Raw genomic sequence first — 13,632 nt, forward strand, 5'->3', positions numbered from 1 at the left:
ATATTAACCATTCACATCTCAGCTCCTGAGGACAAGAGGCATCAAAGAGGGCTGAGAATCCCTCTGCGCTTTATAGCTGGTAGATGGAGCAGTGTGCTCATGGAAGGATCTTCCTGCAAGAAAAACCCCTTTTCCTAGCTTTTCTCTAGCTCCCATTTCTCAGGAATTAGATTACAAAGCAGCACTCGCCTCCTTTCTCTGCCCATTTGACTTGCAAGTGGGAAACACTCCCAAGACAGCCCCATCCTCCCCCCTTCAAACAGCACTGGGGAAGCAGCTTGTGTATCAGTACAGGAGCTGCAAAGCACTTTGCAGGCAGATGCAGTGAAGGCAGCTGAACCTGTGCTTGCCCTTAGCTGAAGGGCAGTGTCGAAACTTCATTTTCTTTTTGATTAACCCTCGGATTAAGTAATTTAAAAGGAAGGAAAGTGGTTCTGCTGAGTGACACTAATTTCAGTCTGATTCATTTTACAATGTTGTAAAAACAATTATGTGCCTGGCACCCTCCAGAACATTGAGCACTGCTCAGTAACCATCAGATCTACTGAGATGAAACTGATGCAGCTTGTTAGAGCAGAAACTTATTGAAAATGTGCTTTGCAGCCAGAGCAAGTGGACAGTGGCTTGTTTTTTTGTAGTATGACCTCGGCTGGTTTTCCTTCTCTTAAATGAAGAGGTGCAGTTCTCAGATCTCAAGGATCTGCTGTCCTGGTCAAACTCACTGGTCAGCATCCTGATGGACCCTTGAAATTCCAGTTCTGCTGGAAGGAATTGCTTTGATTTGCTGCTTGCTGACTATGACTGCAATCCTGGCCATTTTAATCCCTCCAGCAATACTCTGATTGATCAGAACAAGGCTGTAGAGATCTGTAGAAATGAATGTTACGGGATCTCTCACTGCTCAAAAGTCAGTAAGAGCTGACACTACTGAGGGGTATCTTTGCTGTCTGATCCAGCCCTGTGCCATCGATTGCTGCAGCAGGAACAAAGACCAGGTTGAAGCTATCAAAATGATCTACATCACAGTGCAGAGAACAAAAAAATGTGGTTCTGTTCCTCACTCTGTGGGTCAGAGGAAGTTAGTGAGAAGTCCAGTCACAGAGGTGGTCTTCTGCCAACTCACACCACGTTCTGTGCCTCAGTTTCCCTACCCACCATACTGACAAAACAATATTTTCCCAATCCATCAGAGGTGCTTTGCACATGTGGTGTTTCTAACATGCTTTGCTTTAGTTCTGCATGGACATTCAGTTCCAGAGCTTAAGAGCAAAAGGAAGAGATACTAATTACCTTGATAACTTCTCCTCAAGCTTGCTTTCCATAGCTGTTACTCAGCATGCTCAGTCATTATGCTGAACTGATCCTTCTCCATTTCCCTTTACACTCAAATGTTCTTCCAGTCTTTTGTACTTTATTTCTATATAGGAAACAGAACACCATGGATGTGAGTAGCCTCATTTGTAACCAAGCTTCTGTTAAAACATATTAAAAGATTAATATTTTATGGATACCTTGCATTGGAATGGCCTTCCTTGAAACACAGACTCATCTGTCTCCCAGGGCGAAACAGCTCGTATCACTGGCTGCTTCAAAATGGGATTGATGGTATAGACTAAATTCATTCTTGATGAAATGGAGATCATCCACTCAGTCTATGTTATAGAGTTAACCAGTGTTAAAAACTAAGTAAAGAAAGTGAGGATGAAGCACTGATTATTGCTTCACGTTACTGTTCTGCAGAGCTAATACCAAGCAGTAAGCTGTGGACAAGGGATGAAGATCAAGCTGAATGGGGCACTGGGTGAGATGCTGAATGAGGTTGTATTTGTTCATTTGCTGACAGAAGGAACTCAGAGCCATAGCTTTAAATCCATCTTTTTATGATGGCAGGTGTTATAAGTTCTTTGGACAAGGACAGTGCCTCGTTATCTGTCTGCAAAGCAAGCATAACATAAAATTATTAATGAGTAAAACAGATTTCCTTGTTCTTGACAGGTTACAAACATTTGAAACTTTTCAATGGCAAATCTAGGCCCTTGTGTTCTCTGGCAAGTATTTCTTACATCTCTTACCTTTGAACCCTGCTCCATCACTCACCCACTCACCTTATGGCAGTTTTCAGGATAACCAGGGGGGAAGTAGTGAGTATTAATAAGAATAATCAACATTTTTGTTAATACAGAGTAAATGAATATCAGTGTACCGAAATTGCTCTACAAGAAGAAATCAGCCTATGAAATGAAGCAATTTGTCAGACGCAAGAGGTCTTTTTGCCTCTAATCAGATGAAAACTAGGCCAAGGAAGGGCATGTGAGGAGCTGAGTGCTCTCTTAACAGAGTTAAGTGCAAAATGAATGACCCTCCACGGAGCAATATAAACAACGAGCCTTGCCAAACCCCCAGACTTCCAGGATCACGGTTGAGATTCCTCATTTTGGCCTCTTCCATCCTTTCATCTCTGTGAGCCTGAAAAGTGAAACCCTGGTCTATCGCATCAATCTATTTGTATTCATATCAATCACAGTATCAATGAAAACTAATAGATGTGGTGCTGGAGATGTCTGATTTTGGCAGTCCAACAGCTCAGCAGGGTTGGCTCAACATCCACTGGGAAGGAAATTACGATGATCAACAATTTAATAGAGTGCCTACACTGCAGAACAAAGCTTTAAACAACCCAGCTCCTACTCTAGAAGAAGTGCAGCCATGATTGTGCGTGTGCACCCTCAGTTCTCAGTGAAATAAAGTCAAGATAGCTCAGCTATCACTACACAAGGGTGTTACTGAATTAAATTGCTGCTCCATGCTATAAAGCTGCATGGAGACTGTGCACCATTGCTCATAAAGGCATCACAGTTTGAGAACGACTGCTCCATTTTACAACCACAGGACTGCAGAACTGTGTGGACTGAAAGCATTTGAGGAAAGGCAGCAAACCCATCCCTTCAGGCTCACCACACTTCTCCCACAGATTCCATTCCACCTGCTCTTAGAGCTACTGAACAACCTGTCTATCAACACAATCCATCCTGATTTCAATTTATTGCCATCGTCAAGGTTGGATATTCCACAGTTTTGCTGCTGGTTTCACCAAGGATTGCTGAACAGACACTTCAGCTGAAAAACACACCTTCTTATCCTCCCTTATCCTTATCCTATCCTCATCCAGTGCATCCTTGCTGTTTGTCAAACCAACAACAGCAACAAAAAGCAGTGATACAAGCTGTTTTTTTCTTTTTTTAATTTGGCAAAGAGAAAACTAATCATGGACATGCTCAGTTTGAAATTATGGCCTGAGGTTGAATGTGGAGTCGATGCCAATCTAGTATCCACTAGGAGTAGAAGAGGAGGAACTGCCATTAACTTGCTGTCCTCTGAGAGCCACAGGCTACACTCTCCATTACCAAGTACATTCCACAGAGGGTAATAGCTAAGTCTGAACTAATTCCGCATGTAAAGAACTTGAAGGAAGCCGTCCACAAAGGTGGGGACTCCTGCAGGCAGGAGATGCTCCATGCAAGCTCCCGGAGATCTTTTTCCCACCGATTCAGTGTAGTCTATCCCCCTCTGCCGGCCACCCATGAGCCATCCGTTAGCTGGGAGCTGCAGGAAATCCGAAGCCACAATTAGAAATCGGTGTTAAAAAAGAGGCGGGTGGCTGCAAGCAACAGGCTGAAGAAGGGCAATAAGTCAACACAGAGGCAAGGCTCAAGTAGACAACTTCATATGGCAGAAGAAGTAAATGCAACCCTCTGTGAGAGTGGCTCTGAAATGTTGGCTTCTTTTTATTTCTTACTACCAGTGACTTCTTCTCTGCAGAATTAACACTGTTCTGGTTAATGGAATAATTTGTCAGATGCATGCATACATTATCTGTAAATGAATGAACAAGATGCAGGGTTAGAAAGGTATTAGCCTCCTCTCTTCTTCTCTACATGATCCTGGTCACACTGCATAATGTACAGAGCATCTTAATTAAGCACAGAAGATTTAATGGCACTGAATATGATCAGCTCTATACTGATCCCATTACTCTAAAGAACCCAATAAATGAGGCTCAACAGCTTCAATTTCACTTCACTGCAATCTCATCAGCATTCCAATTCCATCACTTCTGAGAAATCAGCAGTTTCAATTGAATATAGCCCTCTTTCTCAGTCAGGTCCCATTCTACAACTACTTATTAGCAGAGCTAATTCCATGTTAGAATGATCCAGAACTACACAGCAGAACCTTTTCCAGCCATCAGCTAAGCCAGGACTTCTTTTCATAAAGAAGCAGGAAAAAAAAGACAACTTAGCATGGAGGCAAACTTTCCTTCCAGTGTTTCTTTTTCTTGTAACTACCTTAAACAGGACCAAAATTATGCTGAAAGTCGATTAGATCTGTATTTATGGCAGTGTTATCACACCTAAAACTTGTTTTCAGCTTAGATACCAAAAATATAACTACCTACTAGAAAAGAGCTAAAATATTTTATGCATGCTTTTATTAATGGAACTGAGGTTCTGCACATCGAGATCACTAACATTTATGGAGTGCTTAGAGATTCCCAGATAAAGAATCTTTGGACAATCAAACCACAGTGTTTTCTCTGTCCAGTTGCTATGTATTGGATGGTCATTAATATCTGCTGATAGAGTTGTTTACTTATGAAGCTATTAGGCAAAGGGTCAGAGTGTGCTGAACTGGCAAAATGTGTAAGGTTCTCATTATAGATAAAGATCCTCAGAGGTTCACAAGATTCACCAGCACATAAATGTGCAGATCAAACTTTTGTCTACCAGTTATAAAAGTCTGGGACTTTTGTGTGAAGCCAATTTGCTTCTAAACTTGCTTGAAACACATGAGTCACTCAGGTAACTCATTAACCTATAGAACAAAGGTTATAAGCCCAGTTAATGTCTCTACTGAACCCTTTCCTACAGTAGATATTTTTCCAGAATAGTCTAGCCTAGCTAACACAGAGCTAGGAAAGATGCAGCAAATGTCTATTGCTGGGGTCTATGACCCAAACACTGATTATACGCAGCCCACAGCATGGGAGGTGGAATAAGATGATCCTTAAGGTCCCTTATGACCAATGCCATTCTCTTATCCTATGATTCTGTGACTGCCTACTTCCTTTTTCAACAAGCCAGAGTCTCCGTGTGCCCTGCCCTCCATCTGCGGCTTTGACTTTCATTCTTTCCTGGCAATGATCCCCGAGAAATAACAACGAGGTGAATGCAAAGTCAAATTTATCTCCCAAAATAAAGTGTATCCAAAGGTCAACAGCAAACCAGAGTAAATTAAGGTTCTGTTTCTAAGACTATCAGAAATCCACAAACCCAGACGTTCACTGGGGTTTGTACATTAGACTTCATCAGGAACATGACTCCAAATGTCAACCAAAAATGCTTTGATGAGAGTTTTGTAAAGAGCAGGACAGTAGGGCTTCACTGGACTCGTGAAAAATGAGTATTGTTTAAGGGCTCATTCGCTCATGAGGGAAAGTTTTCCTTGTCCAATGAGTCCGAATGGCCTGAATTCTTGTCAAGGTGATTCCATCTCAAAATAACAGAGGCTATTTCTGAATGAGAGTTTACGCGGCGACATGTAAAGTAGATATTTTTCCTTTTGACAGCAATGAATTCCTTTGATAGTGATGAATCTGAAGAAAATGACCAGTGAATGCTATTTATGGCTGACTGACCACATCAAAGCAAGGCTAAACTGGATATTAAAACAGTAGCTCAGTGACAGAACAGCAATCTTGAAACATGGAATGGAAGGCTTACCCTTGAGATGTATTGCTGGCAGATCCTCCCCTGTCCAGGTTTTATGTCCTCAGATTTGGCGATGAAGATGCCTCTTCCCTGACAGTCACAGTCCACTTTACAGATATAAGTCCTGTGTTTCCTTGATATGCTATCAGGCTGCAAATCATCACCACTACGGGAAGGGAAACAATAGAGGGACTCTTCAGAAGTTATCGAACGCTTGCACTAAAGCTGCTTTCTGAGGTAGACTTTCTAGATGTAATTTTTCAATCTTTTGAAATAATTTTGAGGAAAAAAAAGGTAACTGACTGTAATAAGGAAATGTAACATCTGGCTAATTTTCTGGGTAACTAAGAAAAGAAAAAAAAGTGATATTTTGATTTTCATCTCATTAATTGCAAAAAATAATAAAGAGACCATCGCATGTCATGCTGTGGTTGGACTCGATGATCTTTAAGGCCTTTTCCAACTAGAGTGATGCTATGATTCTATGATTCTATTCTATATGCATGCAGACCAAGCAGCTCATGCTTCTAAGGGCTTGATCATCACTTCCATTCACCAATCTGTTGAGTACAACCTGTCCAGTACCTGCTGTCCTCTCCTCATCATCTCTCGCTGCCCATAGGTTTCAGGAGAACACAGAGTTGTAATTTCAAACTTTGCCCTCTGAGTGAGATGCAGCATCTCCTTTCAGTCAGACCTCAGCAATAAAGCAAGGTAGATTGCTTCTGCTTGCTGCAGATGCTTTATTTACAAACTGCTTGTTTTAGATGGCAATTGGTCATAAAGGACCACCAAACAGGCCAACAATTTCTTGCTGCTTCAGAAGCCACCAACAACTGCCCAAACAAACAGTCCCATTGATATTTCTGATGAGTGGTGAAAAACAGATTCCTGGAACACAAGCCTGAATAATGCTTTGTTTAAGTTGGGAACAGAGCCATTTGTAGTGCTTCTTCGTGCTCTACACCCGAGGCATGAATCCAGAAAAGTACTGGCAAGAGCTCACTGACATATTAAGTTTTGACTTCTTGCCTAACTTCAGTCATTAAGAGAGAAATATGTATCGTGATCACAAGCAAGCCCTTTACAGAGATTAAACATTAGGGATAGTGAAGGCTTGCAAAGAGCAAGTGTTAGAACAACAGGGGACACTCCAGGGCAATAAACCAATACTTTGCCTAAAGACTGGTAGCATATGTCTGAACAAACTGCATCAATGGGGAATTCCAGGACAGCCTGCCAAGCTCTGCACAACCACCCACGACTTTCAAATGATATTTGGAAATCATGTCATGACCTTCATGCAAATGGCAATCGACTCAGCCTTCGGGGATGGACTACAGCACAATTATTTTGGCTCCTCCGAGCCCAAAGGCTGTGTGAATGCTCTCCTACTGCTCCATCCACGCTGGTGCCAAGTGGAGACCCATTCACAAGGAGGTTTTTTTTGCAAGACCTCTGTACTGGTGGCACGGGGGAGCTGCAAGGGACGGAGCACTGGGAGCTGTTCTCAAAGACGACGGCTCACCAGAAGGAATGGAAGAACCGCAGAACGAGGGCAGCTCGAACCCCACGGGACCCCAGGAGCCTCGAACCCGCAACCCTAAGGCTCAGCGCGGCTCGCAGCAGCGCCACCTCCCGCCCAGGTGAATTCCCTTAGCGGTGAGCCCCTGCCCCCACCCTTGCGTCTTCTGATTGGACAAAACGACAAGCACCACCCCCTTCTTTCCCCGCCCCCTTATTAACCAATCGCCGCTCCATTGGGCCGAGCGGCCAGAAAAGCTTGTGACTGGATAAAAACAGCAAGGGGGCGGGGTAAGGAGCTGGCGGGAGTGACGTCACTTCCATGCGCCACGAGTGCGCAGGCGCGTTTTAAAGCCCTCCCCTTTCCCGCCCACTGCCGGCTGCTGATGGCCCCATTTCGTTTGAACGGCCGCAGCCAATCGCAGCTGTGAGGCGATGTGAATATTCATGAGGGCTGAGGAGGAGCGTCTGGGTGTTGGAGGCTGGGGTGACTCCTAAGGGCTCTGCCACTCGGGGAACGAAAGTGCTTCGCTTGGGGCCTTCCTACAGCAGTTTGGGGGAGGCCAGAGGGGAATGAACGTCTGTGAGGCCCGGAGCAGCGCGTCTGCCTGGATGGGATTTCAGGGCTCTGTATTAAGCAGCCTCAAGTTCGAAGCTGGATCTGCACAGCTCTGCCAGGGCCACCCCAGCTCTGGGTAATGGCAGCGCGTGGGCCTGAGAGCGGCTGTGTCTCAGATATTAACATTAAATAAAAAAAGCACCCAAATCATCCTCGCTAAGTAATGATAACAAAAGCAAATTAGCAGCCTTGGGGAAATGAAATTAGGTGCTGAGGTCTGCTGGTGCTGCAGAGACAATGGGCAGCACCATTTACATCCAGAATTCGCAGTTGGTGTATTAATTCAGCTCCTGCTGCCATGGAAACAGATGGAGCTGGCAGAAAACAGAGCAGGTTGTGCTGAGCTAATTGACACACGCACAGAGAAAACTGGATTCCCTCTTCTTTTTTTGTGATAACATATCCTTTAAAGTAACCCTGTTCCATTTCCATAGCAGCCCGCAGCGGATTCACCAGAATTCATTTGAAATTTTACAATCCTGATACAATCCTCATTGGCTTAAGAGTTTTCCAACACTTCAAGATCTAGTGAGCATCTTAGATTTAGTTGAGCAATCTGTGGTGCACTCAATAAGGTGCACCCAAATGATACATAGGTAGATTGCTTCTCCATTAAAGCAGTGGGTTTTTCTCTTTTGTTGCTTGTAAACGCAGATGTTGGAGCCTGAGACCAGAGAAAATTTCATTCAGGATCTCATGGTGATGCAGCAGGTCTGTATGCTGTCTCTTATTGGAATTATTTAGGATAAAAGGCAAGAATCTCATGTTTGGGGGTTGTCTTAGGAAAGTTCACTGAAAGATAGGGTACAGCTTTCAATGTTAATCTTCTTTTTTTCCAAAAAATATATATTAGGGTTATGAGTATTTTTACAATAAGTATTGCTTTAAGAACAGAGAGGTTCTCTTGTAGGTAGCTAGCAGGAAAGTTTGAGTGCCCCTATTTTAATTGGTTCATTGAGAAAAGCAAAACAGGTCATTAAAGTTGTAATAATAGAGAAGGCACTTCTTGAAGGTGTGAAAAACACTGCACTGCCTAAAAGATACTGATGTTGTGACAGTCTTTGGGTCATCTAATGAAGAGTCCTTCCTTTCCAACATTCTGGATCAGCTCTGTCCTAGCAATCAAGCTCTTTAAGGAAGAACTGTCAAGTTCAGCGACTCTGCTAAGACAAGTGTGGGTTCATAAACTGCTACCATCAGGTAATAACTCCTAGAGATTAAAATTCCATATGGCTCTCTCAGCTGCACTACATAACATGCAGTACCTGCTCTCAACAATATAACTGCTAATAAAAAGGAATTAGCCACACTGTGTGGCTGGCGAAACTGCAACATACTGTAAAACACAAAGAAGTATTAAAAATATTCGGGATCTTTAGATTTCCCATCTTTTTGTCTTTTTCGTTGTCATTATTTGTTTCTGGTTGCATTTAGATGCTATAATCATGACCAAGGCCCCACGGGAATACACATTATGAAAGCACATGCAATATTCTAGTCTCATCCTGTTACTGGAGAAGGGAGGCAGGCAGCGTATGAGACATACAGATGTAAGTGCCTCAGGGCTTGAGTTATCAACTCACTCTTGAAGCAGCTGCTCCCACTGGCAAATCTCTTATGGATCAGCAGAGGAGCAGCGCAGGCTGATGAACCCCACCAGGTTTTTCAGGCTGGCAAAACCATTGGGAAGGGTTAAAAACTCCCTGGAGTCTGAAGGACATCAATCCCTTTTGGCAGCCATCCATTTTTTTCCCTCCATCCTGGCTCACTTCTCGTGCTGCGCAGCCTTTCTCAAAATGAATGTTAAATCTGGTGAGGGAGAGGAGGATTATGCCACACGTTTTCTGAGAGACTTTGGCTAAATTCCTTCATGTCTACGTGGCTGCTGCCCTATCTATAGCACAGAGGTAATATTTAATTACATAATATAGGGCATAAGTCTCTTAAGACCTGCTTCTTCAATCCTTGTGAGGCTGTAATGTGGAAGGAGCTATATTTTAAAGTAATTAATTTAGCATCTGTGTTGCTGATGGCTTTATTGTATTTTAGGCTTTCAGTGCCAGACTAGTAATTATGTAAGACTATAAGCCCTGGGCACTCTGAAGCTAGTGGAAGCTTTGTCACCAATGTCATTTTTTATTTCTATTACATGGCAAGCAAGGGTGTAAGCCTACCTTTAAGCCTAAAGTGACCTTGCATACAAATTTTAATGAGCTGTGGAGCTCTTGAACTCTTAAATAGGGCACCATGTAGTCCCATCTGCTTTGCAAGAGGGGTGGGCACAAGTATGGCTGTGCCTTGATCCAAGCCAGTCATAATATATCCCATAATATAGCCAACAGAGAATGGACGAGTGAGCTCAAGTTCTTTCCTAGAAGGCTTCAGTGTTGTATGCAGCAGGATGTTACGATCTCTGCAGCTAAGCTGATGATATTTGGAGGGTGAGTAAATAATGTCAAGGAACATTGGAGCAACCCAGCTTCTGACCAGATCCAGTGAACCACAGAAACATTGCTATTTGGATCAGGTACAGTGTTAATTTTTCCCTGAAGGCAGTTTGGACTTAGTGGGAAGGTTAAAAAAAAATCATCTTCAAAAGCCCTGCTTTTACTAACAACAAGAGACAGTCTATACAGTATCACATCAGTAGCTCTACTGCTTAAATGGTGATCAAAAACTAACACAACCCTCTATTTGCTGAGATTTACTACTTCACAGCCCAGTGGAGCGAAATGTAAACTGCAGCACATCCATCTTTATTCCACAAGCATCCCTGGTTCTGTTATCCCCCCTTCCCAGTCCCCCTGGATGAATAGCCTTCCCTGCCTTGCCATGCTCAATAGGCCAGGTGACTCCAAAACCGGCCACCCAGCAGATGCTTCAGCACTACCAACTGTTCTGAATCCCCCACCTCTTCTCCAGCTTTTTTTCTTTCTTTCTTTCTTTCTTTCTTTCTCCCTTCCCTTCTTCCCCTGTGTCCCACCAATCTAGGCTGCCTGGCACATGCTGCAAGCTGCAGTCCCACTGGAGTGATATTGTGATGGAAATGAGGGAGGGGGTCCAGGCAGAACTGCACAGATTTACAGCACTCTAAGGGTTTCCATTAAAATCCTTGACAACTTGTTATTTATGAGTAGACCAACAGCTCTTCTAATATCCAGGGCCTAGACCCCATTCACTTCAATAATGCTGGTTTGGAATAAATGAGCCAGAGGATGGAAACCAGTTCTGTTAGTATAATGGAAGTGGCTAATAGCTGTTTAGAGAAAACAACTGATCTAATTCTGGGACCCAAGCGTTTCACCAGCAAAACTGTAAAGATCTGCTTCTTCAGTGCATCTCAGTTAGGGATTTAATTCAGAACAAAGCGGGTGATGAACAGCAGTATTCTGATTTCATGCCTTTATATGCCCACTTTGTGCAACTGCTTTAGAGATAAAGGGCCTCACTGACTCCTGGATGAGCAAGAGGAGGCCAGTTTGGATCTCTACTGCAAAACAAAGATAAAGAGAAGAAATGTCCTCACAAAATAACATAAGCAACAACAACAAAAAAAGCTCGACAGAAGTATAATATCTTAATTTCTCAGTTTCACAGGGACGTCTGAACACTTCCCCAGATTTTTCAGAGCTGCCCCATCTCAAACAGCCTGGCAGTTTGCTTCAGTGTCGTTTTAGAACCATTGTTTTTAACTGTGATTGCATTCCCCAGTCTCTTCCCATAATTGACATGCCAAATACAGAAGCACTGCCACTTACTAAGAAAGTACAGACCTGATCCCTGAAATAAGGACTTTGGTGTTCAGAACACTTTAACTCCTAGGAAGTGCATTATACTGCTGTAAAGAATTATCGATCTCTTCTGCTGTGTCTTAAAATCAATCTGACAAGTTGATTATCAAGCAAAACCACTCAGTTGCTGGCTTGGACACTGCTTTCCTTCTCCTCTATTGTTCACCAGCACCTTGTCTATTTACATTCCTTTTGTTAGGAACCTTTTTATTTTCTTTCTGCTTCCTCTGCTCTCTGCAGGAGCCTCATTAAGGTGAAGAGAAGCAGCAGCACTACTCCCAGCCTGCATTCTGCCAGTGCTGCCAGATGGACCCCACTCCATGCCTCAGCCTCTCCTCACCCTAAACCTCAGCACAGCAATTTCAGAGGAGAAAGACAACGCTGAAGGTGTACCTTGTTCAGTAAGAAAGAGGAAGGCATAGATAGAGGATGAGAAATCAGGAGGAGAAAGGGTGGAGGAAAGAGGCTGCTAAAGTGAGTATAGGGGCTGTGGCTGTGAGCTTGGGAATCATTTTGTGAAAGGAGCAGAACCACCCATCACCTTTCAGAGACTCTGACTTTTAAGACTGAAAGAGTTGGAGAATCTGGATACTGTAACTGTCTGCCTCATGGCCAACCTCATTTTTCTGCACCAAAAAAAACCTTTTTGCAGGCTCTTTCTGATGGAAAGAACTGTCAGTCTGGTGCCCTATGCAATCGACAGCATGCCTTTGCAGCTGGGAGATGCTGTCATCTGGTTTGTGTTTTCCATCCACAGACATTTGGCCTGCAAAATTTTTATACCCCTTTAAATATTTATATATAATAAATGCCCATTCAGTCAGATTCCATGTGATTCCAGACATAGATTGTGCCAAGTATCTACTGTCACTTGTGAAAATTTATTTCAAGGTCCTCATGCAATACATATCAACGTAAATGGGATCTCATCCAAAGTATAATTAGATCTAATTATCAACCATTTGAGCTATTTCTGTTTTAAACCATACAATTGAGATAGGGTTGAAACATACTGCAATTCCAAATGTTAAATACATCAGTAACATACATAAAGCTGTAAATTACATGTAAAATGAAAATTTGCTTAGAAAACACAGTGTAGTTTGTACTTGGAGGTAAATTGGTCCCTGGCTGCTCAGGATGTGTCAGGCAGAAGTATATTATGTCTTGCAAGTCTGAATCTGGATCGTTATTGCAGAAAACAAATGGCATACCTTAAAATGCTTTGAAATGCAGCATCCTCGTGAGATTTATTGCAGTCTGACCCCCTCTGCCGGCCACCTGCTTGCTGTCTGTGTCCTATGGCTGGCACCTCAAAACGGGCTCTGAGTCACACAGAGTCACAGAATCGTAGGGGTTGGAAGGGACCTCCAGAGATCATCAAGTCCAACCCCCCTGCCAAAGCAGGTTCCCTACACCAGGTTGCACAAATTGCTCACGCTTACATGAAAAAACAACCCTTAGTAGCTTGATTATTTTCAGCAAGTAAAAAAAATAATTTACTTGGACCACCAAACTGTGTTTCCTAAGGGACAAAGTCAGCCACGTTCCAATTACTCTCCACCCAGGGGATAAAAGGGAAAAGGAGGCGGCCTCAGTTTCCCAATTAAAAGTTAAAGGTCTCGTGGAGATGGTAGGAGGTGGCAAGCAGAAAATGGTTGGCACCAGAGTATTACAAGGGGTGGAAGCAACATCAACACTTGGCAGTGGTAGCTCAGGGACACAGCACTGTAACACAACTAACCACTAACGACAGGGCTAGGCTTTAGGATCTGAGCTGCTAAAGCCAGCATTAACAGCAGTGTAGAAAATGAGCAGGGCTGGTAAGTGGTATTTGGGCGACCTGCTGGAGTTTTAATAAAGACTGCTTCTACTCTCTGCATTTGATCTGCTTTGGTCAAGATGTAAAGCAGGAAAAGAATTGGAAAAG

This window comes from Tetrao urogallus, assembly GCF_951394365.1.
Source record: "Tetrao urogallus genome assembly, chromosome: 26".
Classification (NCBI taxonomy): Eukaryota; Metazoa; Chordata; class Aves; order Galliformes; family Phasianidae; genus Tetrao; species Tetrao urogallus.